At 43.7% G+C, this 15,179-nt stretch overlaps 1 long non-coding RNA gene across 1 annotated transcript in view; it reads right to left on the reverse strand.

The window, feature by feature from the left end:
- The window catches only part of LOC125804863 (uncharacterized), a 30,529-nt gene extending 15,645 nt beyond the window's left edge, over positions 1–14,884 (reverse strand). The window contains exon 1 of the long non-coding RNA XR_007441084.1: positions 14,747–14,884. This is a non-coding gene — a long non-coding RNA (uncharacterized LOC125804863). The remainder of the gene's footprint in view (positions 1–14,746) is intronic.
- Positions 14,885–15,179: the final 295 nt, after the last annotated feature.

Genomic DNA, 15,179 nt, shown 5'->3' on the forward strand with positions numbered 1-15,179 from the left:
ACTTATTGTTCTTCGTAATCTTCTTATTATTATTAAGTTGGCTTCGAAAAGCCAACTTATTGTTCTTCGTAATCTTCTTCTTATTATTAAGTTGGCTTGGAAAAGCCAACTTACTGTTCTTCGTAATCTTCTTATTATTATTATTATTATTATTATTATTATTATTCCGCGCTCAAATTTCTATACGCATCTCCTCCTAGGGCTTTTGACGTAGAATCACGAAATTTTGCAGTATCGTAGGACCTATACCCGAATAGGTTGCTTGTGCTTTTTTAAGCGATACATCGTACGGTTTTCGTAAAAACTTCGTAAACGTACGCTTTTTTTTCCCATAGGAAATGAATGGGGGACAACTTTGAACGTTTGTGTAGGTAACAATTTTTGACATACAAAGACAAAAATCGGACGGTCTATAGAACTTACCGCGTTCTTTCCGAAAATTTTAACGTTTCGACGATACGTCGTACGGTTTTCGTACAAATGTCGTACGAAGTTTTCCCATTGAAATGAATGGGGGGCCCAGAGTTCCATCTCACACACGAGCAGCTCTGCGCACGGAACCCCTTCTCTCCCCTGCTCCTCCAGTACTGTGAGTGTATGGAGGAGCTGCTGTATGGAGCAGTTATCAGTCAAAAGTTTGGACACCCCGGCACCCCAGCCAGGGCTTAGCAACCACCTAATAACTGCTTAGCAACCACCTTAGCAACCACCTGGAAAACCTTAGCAACTGCCTAGCAACCACTTAGCAACACCTTAGCAACCACCTGGAAAACGTTAGCAACTGCCTAGCAACCACTTAGCAACTGCCTAGCAACCACTTAGCAACTGCCTAGCAACCACTTGGAAAACGTTAGCAACTGCCTAGCAACCACTTAGCAACTGCCTAGCAACCACCTGGAAAACGTTAGCAACTGCCTAGCAACCACTTAGCAACCACCGGGAAAACGTTAGCAACTGCCTAGCAACCACTTAGCAACTGCCTAGCAACCACTTGGAAAACGTTAGCAACTGCCTAGCAACCACTTAGCAACTGCCTAGCAACCACCTGGAAAACGTTAGCAACTGCCTAGCAACCACTTAGCAACCACCTGGAAAACGTTAGCAACTGCCTAGCAACCACTGAGCAACCACCTGGAAAACATTAGCAACTGCCTAGCAACCACTTAGCAACTGCCTAGCAACCACCTGGAAAACGTTAGCAACTGCCTAGCAACCACTTAGCAACCACCTGGAAAACGTTAGCAACTGCCTAGCAACCACTTAGCAACTGCCTAGCAACCACTTGGAAAACGTTAGCAACTGCCTAGCAACCACTTAGCAACTGCCTAGCAACCACCTGGAAAACGTTAGCAACTGCCTAGCAACCACTTAGCAACCACCTGGAAAACGTTAGCAACTGCCTAGCAACCACTTAGCAACTGCCTAGCAACCACTTGGAAAACGTTAGCAACTGCCTAGCAACCACTTAGCAACTGCCTAGCAACCACCTGGAATACGTTAGCAACTGCCTAGCAACCACTTAGCAACCACCTGGAAAACGTTAGCAACTGCCTAGCAACCACTGAGCAACCACCTGGAAAACGTTAGCAACTGCCTAGCAACCACTTAGCAACTGCCTAGCAACCACCTGGAATACGTTAGCAACTGCCTAGCAACCACTTAGCAACCACCTGGAAAACGTTAGCAACTGCCTAGCAACAACTTAGCAACTGCCTAGCAACCACCTGGAAAATGTTAGCAACTGCCTAGCAACCACTTAGCAACTGCCTAGCAACCACCTGGAAAACGTTAGCAACTGCATAGCAACCACTTAGCAACCACCTGGGAAACGTTAGCAACTGCCTAGCAACCACTCAGCAACACCTTAACAACCACTAGGAAAACGTTAGCAACTGCCTAGCAACCACTTAGCAACCACTTTAGAAATGATAGCAACTGCCTAGCAACCACCTAGCAACACCTTAGCAACCACCCCGGATACCATAGCAACACCTTAGCAACCACCTAGCAACAAGTTATCAACCACCTAGCAACCACCTAGCAACATCTTAGCAACCACCCTGCATACCATAGCAACACCCTAGCAACAACCTAGCAACCACCTAGCAACACCTTAGCAACCACCTGTAATATGTTAGCAACTGCCTAGCAACCAGTTAGCAACAGCTTAGCAACCACCTGGAAAACATTAGCAACTGCCTAGCAACAGCTTAGCAACCACTTCTGAAATGATAGCAACTGCCTAGCATCAAATTGGCAATCAAAAGATTAACCAAAAGTTTTACGATTTCAGCATTTAAACAAACGTTTTTAGATTTCAGCGTTTAACTAAACGTCTTTAGATTTCAGCATTTAACCAAACGTTTTTAGATTTCAGCGTTTAACCAAATGTTTTTAGATATCAGCGTTTAACCAAACATTTTTAGATTTCGGCGTTTTTGGCATTTATCGTTTAGCCAAAAGTTAACAGCATATCCACGACTCTTCACACTCTTCAGACAGAAACAGCTTAGCAAACATTTTAACTTTTTAACGTTATTAGCGTTCTTTTCCAAGCCAACTTAAAGTTCGTTCACGAACTTTGCCTTTTCTAGTTATTATTATTATTATTATTATTATTATTCCGCGCTTTTTTTGTTGTACGCATCTCCTCCTACAGCTTTTGACGTAGAATCACGAAATTTTACAGTATCGTAGTACCTATAGCGGTTCAGGTTGCTTGTGCTTTTTGAAGCGATATATCGTACGGTTTTCGTAAAAACTTCGTAAACGTACGCATTTTTTTCCCATAGGAATGAATGGGGCCAAATTTTAAACGTCCGTAACTGCCACAATTTTTGAGATACGAACACCAAATTCGGCGAGCTTATAGATCTTATCGAGATCTTTAAATTAATAGGAGGTTGCGAAGTGATACGACGTACGGTTTTCGTACAATTGTCGTACAAAGTTTTCCCATAGAAATGAATGGGGGGCCCAGAGTTCCATCTCACACACGAGCAGCTCTGCGCACGGAACCCCTTCTCTCCCCTGCTCCTCCAGTACTGTGAGTGTATGGAGGAGCTGCTGTATGGAGCAGCTATCAGTCAAAAGTTTGGACACCCCGGCAGCCCAGCCAGGGCTTAGCAACCACCTATTAACTGCTTAGCAACCACCTGGAAAACGTTAGCAACTGCCTAGCAACCACTTAGCAACCACTTGGAAAACGTTAGTAACTGCCTAGCAACCACTTAGCAACAACTTAGCAACCACTTTAGAAATTATAGCAACTGCCTAGCAACCAGTTAGCAACCACTTAGCAAACACCTGGAAAACGTTAGCAACTGCCTAGCAACCACTTAGCAACACCTTAACAACCACTAGGAAAACGTTAGCAACCACTTAGCAACCACTTACCAACCACTTTAGAAATGATAGCAACTGCCTAACAACCACCTAGCAACACCTTAGCAACCACCCCAGATACCATAGCAACACCTTAGCAACCACCTAGCAACCACCTAGCAATACCTTAGCAACCACCCCGGTTACCATAGCAACACCTTAGCAACCACCTAGCAATACCTTAGCAACCACCTAGCAACCACTTAGCAACCACCTAGCAACCACCTAGCAACACCTTAGCAACCACCCCAGATACCATTGCAACACCTTAGCAACCACCTAGCAACACCTTAGCAACCACCTAGCAACCACCTAGCAACACCTTAGCAACCACCCCAGATACCATAGCAACACCTTAGCAACCACCTAGCAACACCGTAGCAACCACCCCAGATACCATAGCAACACCTTAGCAACCGCATAGCAACACCTTAGCAACCACCTAGCAACATCTTAGCAACCACCCCAGATACCATAGCAACACCTTAGCAACCACCTAGCAACCACTTAGCAACCACCTAGCAACCACCTAGAAACACCTTAGCAACCACCCCAGATACCATAGCAACACCTTAGCAACCACCTAGCAACATCTTAGCAACCACCCCGGATACCATAGCAACACCATAGCAACCACCTAGCAACCACCTAGAAACACCTTAGCAACCACCCCAGATACCATAGAAACACCTTAGCAACCACCTAGCAACATCTTAGCAACCACCCCAGATACCATAGCAACACCTTAGCAACCACCTAGCAACCACTTAGAAACACCTTAGCAACCACCCCAGATACCATAGCAACACCTTAGCAACCACCTAGCAACACCCTAGCAACCACCTAGCAACACCTTAGCAACCACCCCGGATACCATAGCAACACCCTAGCAACCACGTAGCAACATCTTAGCAACCACCCCAGATACCATAGCAACACCTTAGCAACAACCTAGCAACACCCTAGCAACCACCTAGCAACACCTTAGCAACTACCTGGTATATGTTAGCAATTGCCTAGCAACCAGTTAGCAACAACTTTAGAAATTATAGCAACTGCCTAGCAACCAGTTGGCAACACCTTAGCAACCACCAGGAAAACATTAGAAACTGCCTAGCAACAGCTTAGCAACCACTTAGCAACCACCTGGAAAACGTTGGCAACTGCCTAGCAACCACTTAGCAACCACTTTAGAAACGATAGCAACTGCCTAGCAACCACTTAGCAACACCTTAACAACCACTAGGAAAACGTTAGCAACTGCCTAGCAACCACTTAGCAACACCTTAGCAACCACCTAGAAAACGTTATCAACTGCATAGCAACCACCTAGCAACAACTTAGCAACCACTAGGAAAACGTTAGCAACTGCCTAGCAACCACTTAGCAACCACTTTAGAAATGATAGCAACTGCCTAGCAACCACTTAGCAACACCTAAGCAACCACCTGGAAAACGTTAGCAACTGCCTAGCAACAGCTTAGCAACCACTTTAGAAATTAAAGCAACTGCCTAGCAACCACTTAGCAACCACATGGAAAACGTTAGCAACTGCCTAGCAACCACTTAGCAACCACTTTAGAAATGATAGAAACTGCTTAGCAACCACTAAGCAACCACTTAGCAACCACATGGAAAACGTTAGCAACTGCCTAGCAACCACTTAGTAACCACTTTAGAAACACCTTAGCAACCGCATAGCAACACCTTAGCAACCACATAGCAACCACCCTAGATACCATAGCAACACCTTAGCAACCACCTAGCAACACCTTAGAAACCACCTAGCAACCACCTTAGCAACCACCCCGGATATCATAGCAACACCCTAGCAACCACCTAGCAACACCTTAGCAACCACCCCAGGTACCATAGCAACACCTTAGCAACCGCATAGCAACACCTTAGCAACCACCTAGCAACCACCTAGCAACACCTTAGCAACCACCCAGGATACCATAGCAACACCTTAGCAACCGCATAGCAACACCTTAGCAACCACCTTGCAACACCCTAGCAACCACCTAGCAACACCTTAGCAACCACCCCAGATACCATAGCAACACCCTAGCAACCACCTAGCAACACCCTAGCAACCACCTAGCAACACCTTAGCAACCACCCCAGATATCATAGCAACACCCTAGCAACCACCTAGCAACACCTTAGCAACCACCCCAGATACCATAGCAACCACCTAGCAACACCCTAGCAACCACCTAGCAACACCCTACCAACACCTTAGCAACCACCCCGGATTCCATAGCAACACCTTAGCAACCACCTAGCAACACGTTAGCAACCACCTAGCAACATCTAAGCAACCACCCCAGATACCATAGCAACACCTTAGCAACAACCTAGCAACACCCTAGCAACCACCTAGCAACACCTTAGCAACCACCTGTTATATGTTAGCAATTGGCTAGCAACCAGTTAGCAACAGCTTAGCAACCACCTGGAAAACATTAGCAATTGCCTAGCAACAGCTTAGCAACCTTTTCAGAAATGATAGCAACCGCCTAGCAACACATTAGCAATCAAAAGTTTAACCAAAAGTTTTACGATTTCAGCATTTAAACAAGCGTTTTTAGATTTCAGCGTTTAACCAAATGTTTTTAGATTTCAGCGTTTAATCAAACGTTTTTAGATTTCAGCGTTTAACCAAATGTTTTTAGATTTCAGCGTTTAACCAAACGTTTTTAGATTTCAGCGTTTAATCAAACATTTTTAGATTTCAGCGTTTAACCAAATGTTTTTAGATTTCAGCGTTTAACCAAATGTTTTTAGATTTCAGCGTTTTTAGCATTTAGCGTTAACAGCATATCAATGACTCTTCACACTCTTCAGACAGAAAAAGCTTAGCAACCATTTTAACTTTTTAACGTTATTAGCGTTCTTTTCCAAGCCAACTTAAAGTTCGTTCACGAACTTTACCTTTTCTAGTTATTATTATTATTATTATTCCGCGCTTTTTTTGTTGTACGCATCTCCTCCTACAGCTTTTGACGTAGAATCACGAAATTTTACAGTATCGTAGTACCTATAGCGGTTCAGGTTGCTTGTGCTTTTTGAAGCGATATATCGTACGGTTTTCGTAAAAACTTCGTAAACGTACGCATTTTTTTCCCATAGGAATGAATGGGGCCAAATTTTAAACGTCCGTAACTGCCACAATTTTTGAGATACGAACACCAAATTCGGCGAGCTTATAGATCTTATCGAGATATTTAAATTAATAGTAGGTTGCGAAGTGATACGACGTACGGTTTTCGTACAATTGTCGTACGAAGTTTTCCCATAGAAATGAATGGGGGGCCCAGAGTTCCATCTCACACACGAGCAGCTCTGCGCACGGAACCCCTTCTCTCCCCTGCTCCTCCAGTACTGTGAGTGTATGGAGGAGCTGCTGTATGGAGCAGCTATCAGTCAAAAGTTTGGACACCCCGGCACCCCAGCCAGGTTTTAGCAACCACCTATTAACTGCTTAGCAACCACATGGAAAACGTTAGCAACTGCCTAGCAACCACTTAGCAACACCTTAGCAACCACCTGGAAAACGTTAGCAACTGCCTAGCAACCACTTAGCAACCACTTTAGAAATTATAGCAACTGCCTAGCAACCAGTTAGCAACCACTTAGCAAACACCTGGAAAACGTTAGCAACTGCCTAGCAACCACTTAGCAACACCTTAACAACCACTAGGAAAACGTTAGCAACCACTTAGCAAACCACCTTAGAAACGATAGCAACTGCCTAGCAACCACTTTAGAAATGATAGCAACAGCCTAGCAACCACTTACCAACACCTTAGCAACCATTAGGAAAACGTTAGCAACTGCCTAGCAACCACTTAGCAACCACTTTAGAAATGATAGCAACTGCCTAACAACCACCTAGCAACACCTTAGCAACCACCCCAGATACCATAGCAACACCTTAGCAACCACCTAGCAACCACCTAGCAACACCTTAGCAACCACCGCGGTTACCATAGCAACACCTTAGCAACCACCTAGCAATACCTTAGCAACCACTTAGCAACCACCTAGCAACCACCTAGCAACACCTTAGCAACCACCCCAGATACCATAGCAACACCTTAGCAACCACCTAGCAACATCTTAGAAACCACCCCGGATACCATAGCAACACCTTAGCAACCACCTAGCAACCACCTAGAAACACCTTAGCAACCACCCCAGATACCATAGAAACACCTTAGCAACCACCTAGCAACATCTTAGCAACCACCCCGGATACCATAGCAACACCTTAGCAACCACCTAGCAACCACTTAGAAACACCTTAGCAACCACCCCAGATACCATAGCAACACCTTAGCAACCACCTAGCAACACCCTAGCAACCACCTAGCGACACCTTAGCAACCACCCCGGATACCATAGCAACACCCTAGCAACCACGTAGCAACATCTTAGCAACCACCCCAGATACCATAGCAACACCTTAGCAACAACCTAGCAACACCCTAGCAACCACCTAGCAACACCTTAGCAACTACCTGGTATATGTTAGCAATTGCCTAGCAACCAGTTAGCAATAGCTTAGCAACCACCTGGAAAACATTAGCAACTGCCTAGCAACAGCTTAGCAACCTTTTCAGAAATGATAGCAACTGCCTAGCAACACATTAGCAATCAAAAGTTTAACCAAAAGTTTTACGATTTCAGCATTTAAACAAGCGTTTTTAGATTTCAGCGTTTAACCAAGCGTTTTTAGATTTCAGCGTTTAATCAAACGTTTTTAGATTTCAGCGTTTAACCAAATGTTTTTAGATTTCAGCGTTTAACCAAACGTTTTTAGATTTCAGCGTTTAATCAAACGTTTTTAGATTTCAGCGTTTAACCAAATGTTTTTAGATTTCAGCGTTTAACCAAATGTTTTTAGATTTCAGCGTTTTTAGCATTTAGCGTTTAGCCAAAAGTTAACAGCATGTCAATGACTCTTCACACTCTTCAGACGGAAAAAGCTTAGCAACCATTTTAACTTTTTAACGTTATTAGCGTTCTTTTCCAAGCCAACTTAAAGTTCGTTCACGAACTTTACCTTTTCTAGTTATTATTATTATTATTATTATTATTCCGCGCTTTTTTTGTTGTACGCATCTCCTCCTACAGCTTTTGACGTAGAATCACGAAATTTTACAGTATCGTAGTACCTATAGCGGTTCAGGTTGCTTGTGCTTTTTGAAGCGATATATCGTACGGTTTTTGTAAAAACTTTCATAAACGTACGCATTTTTTTCCCATAGGAATGAATGGGGCCAAATTTTAAACGTCCGTAACTGCCACAATTTTTGAGATACAAACACCAAATTCGGCAAGCTTATAGATCTTATCGAGATCTTTAAATTAATAGTAGGTTGCGAAATGATACGACGTACGGTTTTCGTACAATTGTCGTACGAAGTTTTCCCATAGAAATGAATGGGGGGCCCAGAGTTCCATCTCACACACGAGCAGCTCTGCGCACGGAACCCCTTCTCTCACCTGCTCCTCCAGTACTGTGAGTGTATGGAGGAGCTGCTGTATGGAGCAGCTATCAGTCAAAAGTTTGGACACCCCGGCACCCCAGCCAGGGCTTAGCAACCACCTAATAACTGCTTAGCAGCCACCTTAGCAACCACCTGGAAAACGTTAGCAACTGCCTAGCAACCACTTAGCAACACCTTAGCAACCACCTGGAAAACGTTAGCAACTGCCTAGCAACCACTGAGCAACCACCTGGAAAACGTTAGCAACTGCCTAGCAACCACTTAGCAACTGCCTAGCAACCACCTGGAATACGTTAGCAACTGCCTAGCAACCACTTAGCAACCACCTGGAAAACGTTAGCAACTGCCTAGCAACAACTTAGCAACTGCCTAGCAACCACCTGGAAAACGTTAGCAACTGCCTAGCAACAACTTAGCAACTGCCTAGCAACCACCTGGAAAACGTTAGCAACTGCCTAGCAACCACTTAGCAACCACCTGGAAAACGTTAGCAACTGCCTAGCAACCACTTAGCAACTGCCTAGCAACCACTTGGAAAACGTTAGCAACTGCCTAGCAACCACTTAGCAACTGCCTAGCAACCACCTGGAAAACGTTAGCAACTGCCTAGCAACCACTTAGCAACCACCTGGAAAACATTAGCAACTGCCTAGCAACCACTTAGCAGCTGCCTAGCAACCACCTGGAATATGTTAGCAACTACCTAGCAACCACTTAGCAACCACCTGGAAAATGTTAGCAACTGCCTAGCAACCACTTAGCAACTGCCTAGCAACCACTTGGAAAACGTTAGCAACTGCCTAGCAACCACTTAGCAACTGCCTAGCAACCACCTGGAAAACGTTAGCAACTGCCTAGCAACCACTTAGCAACCACCTGGAAAACGTTAGCAACTGCCTAGCAACCACTTAGCAACTACTTTAGAAATGAAAGCAACTGCCTAGCAACCACTTAGCAACACCTTAACAACCATTGGGAAAACGTTAGCAACTGCCTAGCAACCACTTTAGAAATGATAGCAACTGCCTAGCAACCACTTAGCAACACCTTAACAACCACTAGGAAAACGATAGCAACTGCCTAGCAACCACTTAGCAACCACTTTAGAAATGATAGCAACTGCCTAGCAACCACTTAGCAACACCTTAACAACCACTAGGAAAACGATAGCAACTGCATAGCAACCACTTAGCAACCACTTTAGAAATGATAGCAACAACCTAGCAACACCCTAGCAACCACCTAGCAACACCTTAGCAACCACCTGTTATATGTTAGCAATTGCCTAGCAACCAGTTAGCAACAGCTTAGCAACCACCTGGAAAACATTAGCAATTGCCTAGCAACAGCTTAGCAACCTTTTTAGAAATGATAGCAACTGCCTAGCAACACATTAGCAATCAAAAGTTTAACCAAAAGTTTTACGATTTCAGCATTTAAACCAGCGTTTTTAGATTTCAGCGTTTAACCAAACGTTTTTAGATTTCAGCGTTTAACCAAACGTTTTTAGATTTCAGCATTTAATCAAACGTTTTTAGATTTCAGCGTTTAACCAAATGTTTTTAGATTTCATCTTTTAACCAAACGTTTTTAGATTTCAGCGTTTAATCAAACATTTTTAGATTTCAGCGTTTAACCAAATGTTTTTAGATTTCAGCGTTTAACCAAATGTTTTTAGATTTCAGCGTTTTTAGCATTTAGCGTTAACAGCATATCAATGACTCTTCACACTCTTCAGACAGAAAAAGTTTAGCAACCATTTTAACTTTTTAACGTTATTAGCGTTCTTTTCCAAGCCAACTTAAAGTTCGTTCACGAACTTTACCTTTTCTAGTTATTATTATTATTCTTACGCCTTTTTTTCTGTACGCTACTCCTCCTAGAGCTTTCAACGTAGAATCACGAAACTTTCACGGATCGTAGGACCTATGCCAACTTAGCGTGCTTGTGCTTTTTGGAGCGATTTATCGTACGGTTTTCGTAAAAACTTCGTAAACGTACTCATTTTTTCCCCATAGGAATGAATGGGGCGAAATTTTAAACGTCCGTAACCGCCACAATTTTTGAGATACGAAGACCAAATTTGGCGAGCTTATAGATCTTACCGAGATCTTTAAATTAATAGCAGGTTGCGAAGCGATACGACGTACGGTTTTCGTACAATTGTCGTACGAAGTTTTCCCATAGAAATGAATGGGGGGCCCAGAGTTCCATCTCACACACGAGCAGCTCTGCGCACGGAACCCCTTCTCTCACCTGCTCCTCCAGTACTGTGAGTGTATGGAGGAGCTGCTGTATGGAGCAGCTATCAGTCAAAAGTTTGGACACCCCGGCACCCCAGCCAGGGCTTAGCAACCACCTAATAACTGCTTAGCAGCCACCTTAGCAACCACCTGGAAAACGTTAGCAACTGCCTAGCAACCACTTAGCAACACCTTAGCAACCACCTGGAAAACGTTAGCAACTGCCTAGCAACCACTGAGCAACCACCTGGAAAACGTTAGCAACTGCCCAGCAACCACTTAGCAACTGCCTAGCAACCACCTGGAATACGTTAGCAACTGCCTAGCAACCACTTAGCAACCACCTGGAAAACGTTAGCAACTGCCTAGCAACAACTTAGCAACTGCCTAGCAACCACCTGGAAAACGTTAGCAACTGCCTAGCAACAACTTAGCAACTGCCTAGCAACCACCTGGAAAACGTTAGCAACTGCCTAGCAACCACTTAGCAACCACCTGGAAAACGTTAGCAACTGCCTAGCAACCACTTAGCAACTGCCTAGCAACCACTTGGAAAACGTTAGCAACTGCCTAGCAACCACATAGCAACTGCCTAGCAACCACCTGGAAAACGTTAGCAACTGCCTAGCAACCACTTAGCAACCACCTGGAAAACATTAGCAACTGCCTAGCAACCACTTAGCAGCTGCCTAGCAACCACCTGGAATATGTTAGCAACTACCTAGCAACCACTTAGCAACCACCTGGAAAATGTTAGCAACTGCCTAGCAACCACTTAGCAACTGCCTAGCAACCACTTGGAAAACGTTAGCAACTGCCTAGCAACCACTTAGCAACTGCCTAGCAACCACCTGGAAAACGTTAGCAACTGCCTAGCAACCACTTAGCAACCACCTGGAAAACGTTAGCAACTGCCTAGCAACCACTTAGCAACTACTTTAGAAATGAAAGCAACTGCCTAGCAACCACTTAGCAACACCTTAACAACCATTGGGAAAACGTTAGCAACTGCCTAGCAACCACTTTAGAAATGATAGCAACTGCCTAGCAACCACTTAGCAACACCTTAACAACCACTAGGAAAACGATAGCAACTGCCTAGCAACCACTTAGCAACCACTTTAGAAATGATAGCAACTGCCTAGCAACCACTTAGCAACACCTTAACAACCACTAGGAAAACGATAGCAACTGCATAGCAACCACTTAGCAACCACTTTAGAAATGATAGCAACAACCTAGCAACACCCTAGCAACCACCTAGCAACACCTTAGCAACCACCTGTTATATGTTAGCAATTGCCTAGCAACCAGTTAGCAACAGCTTAGCAACCACCTGGAAAACATTAGCAATTGCCTAGCAACAGCTTAGCAACCTTTTTAGAAATGATAGCAACTGCCTAGCAACACATTAGCAATCAAAAGTTTAACCAAAAGTTTTACGATTTCAGCATTTAAACCAGCGTTTTTAGATTTCAGCGTTTAACCAAACGTTTTTAGATTTCAGCGTTTAACCAAACGTTTTTAGATTTCAGCATTTAATCAAACGTTTTTAGATTTCAGCGTTTAACCAAATGTTTTTAGATTTCATCTTTTAACCAAACGTTTTTAGATTTCAGCGTTTAATCAAACATTTTTAGATTTCAGCGTTTAACCAAATGTTTTTAGATTTCAGCGTTTAACCAAATGTTTTTAGATTTCAGCGTTTTTAGCATTTAGCGTTAACAGCATATCAATGACTCTTCACACTCTTCAGACAGAAAAAGTTTAGCAACCATTTTAACTTTTTAACGTTATTAGCGTTCTTTTCCAAGCCAACTTAAAGTTCGTTCACGAACTTTACCTTTTCTAGTTATTATTATTATTCTTACGCCTTTTTTTCTGTACGCTACTCCTCCTAGAGCTTTCAACGTAGAATCACGAAACTTTCACGGATCGTAGGACCTATGCCAACTTAGCGTGCTTGTGCTTTTTGGAGCGATTTATCGTACGGTTTTCGTAAAAACTTCGTAAACGTACTCATTTTTTCCCCATAGGAATGAATGGGGCGAAATTTTAAACGTCCGTAACCGCCACAATTTTTGAGATACGAAGACCAAATTTGGCGAGCTTATAGATCTTACCGAGATCTTTAAATTAATAGCAGGTTGCGAAGCGATACGACGTACGGTTTTCGTACAATTTTCGTACGAAGTTTTCCCATAGAAATGAATGGGGGGCCCAGAGTTCCATCTCGCACACGAGCAGCTCTGCGCACGGAACCCCTTCTCTCCCCTGCTCCTCCAGTACTGTGAGTGTATGGAGGAGCTGCTGTATGGAGCAGCTATCAGTCAAAAGTTTGGACACCCCGGCACCCCAGCCAGGGCTTTGCAACCACCTATTAACTGCTTAGCAACCACTCTCTCTTTCTCACTCTCTCTTTCGCTCTCTACTTCTCTAATTCTCACTCTCTTTCCCACTCTCTCTCTATTTCTATATTTCTCACTCTTTCTTTTGCTCTCTACTTCTCTACTTCTCACTCTCTCTTTTGCTCTCTACTTCTCTATTTCTCACTCTCTTTTGCTCTCTACTCCTCTATTTCTCACTCTCTTTCTCACTCTCTCTCTACGTCTCTATTTCTCACTCTATTTCTCACTCTCTCTCTAGGTCTCTATTTCTCACTCTCTTTCTCACTCTCTCTCTACGTCTCTATTTCTCACTCTCTTTCTCACTCTCTCTCTACGTCTCTATTTCTCACTCTCTCTCTACGTCTCTATTTCTCACTCTCTTTCTCACTCTCTCTCTACTTCTATATTTCTCACTCTCTCTACGTCTCTATTTCTCACTCTCTCTCTACTTCTCTATTTCTCACTCTCTTTCTCACTCTCTCTCTACGTCTCTATTTCTCACTCTCTCTTTCTCACTCTCTCTCTACTTCTCTATTTCTCACTCTCTCTCTGCTTCTCTATTTCTCACTCTCTTTTGCTCTCTTCTCTATTTCTCACTCTCTCTTTCTCACTCTCTCTCTACTTCTCTATTTCTCACTCTCTCTTTGTCACTCTCTTTACTTTTCTATGTCTCTTTCTTTCTACTTTTCTATTTCTCTATTTCTCTCTTACTCTCTCTCTACTTCTCTTTCACTGTACTTTTCTGTCTTGCTTTCTCTTTCTATCTCTCTACTACATCCTCTTTCTTTCTCTACTTCTTTATTTCTCGATCTCTCTTTTTCCCTAATTCTCTCGCTCAATATTTCTCTCTACTTGTCACTCTTTTTCTCACATTCTCGGGTGTTCTTTCTCTACTTCTCACGCTGATTTTCTCTCTACTTCTCTATTTCAGGCTCTCCCTTTTTCTGTACTTCTACATTTAACACTCTTTCTTTTTATCTACTACTGCCTAGCAACCAGTTAGATACACCTTAGCAACCACCTGGAAAACATTAGCAACTGCCTAGCAACCACTTAGCAACCATGTGTAATACATTAGCAACTGCCTAGCAACCAGATAGCAACACCTTAGCAACCACCTGGAAAACGTTAGCAACTGCCTAGCAACTGCTTAGCAACCACTTTAGAAATGGTAGCAACTGCCTAGCGACCAGTTAGATACAGCTAGCAACACCTTAGCAACCACCCCAGATACCATAGCAACATCTTAGCAACCACCTAGCAACACCTTAGCAACCACCCCAGACACCATAGCAACACCTTAGCAACCGCCTAGCAACACCTTAGCAACCACCTAGCAACACCTTAGCAACCACCCCGGATACCATAGCAACACCATAGCAACCACCTAGCAACACCTTAGCAACCACCCTGGATACCATAGCAACACCTTAGCAACCACCTAGCAAAACCTTAGCAACCACCTAGCAACACCCTAGCAACCACCTAGCAACACCTTAGCAACCACCTTGCAACCACCTAGCAACACCTTAGCAACCACCCCGGATACCATAGCAACACCTTAGCAACCACCTAGCAACACCTTAGCAACCACCTAGCAACACCTTAGCAACCACCCTGGATACCATAGCAACACCTTAGCAACC

The sequence above is a fragment of the Astyanax mexicanus genome, chromosome 10 (genome assembly GCF_023375975.1).
Source record: "Astyanax mexicanus isolate ESR-SI-001 chromosome 10, AstMex3_surface, whole genome shotgun sequence".
NCBI classification, from domain to species: domain Eukaryota; kingdom Metazoa; phylum Chordata; class Actinopteri; order Characiformes; family Acestrorhamphidae; genus Astyanax; species Astyanax mexicanus.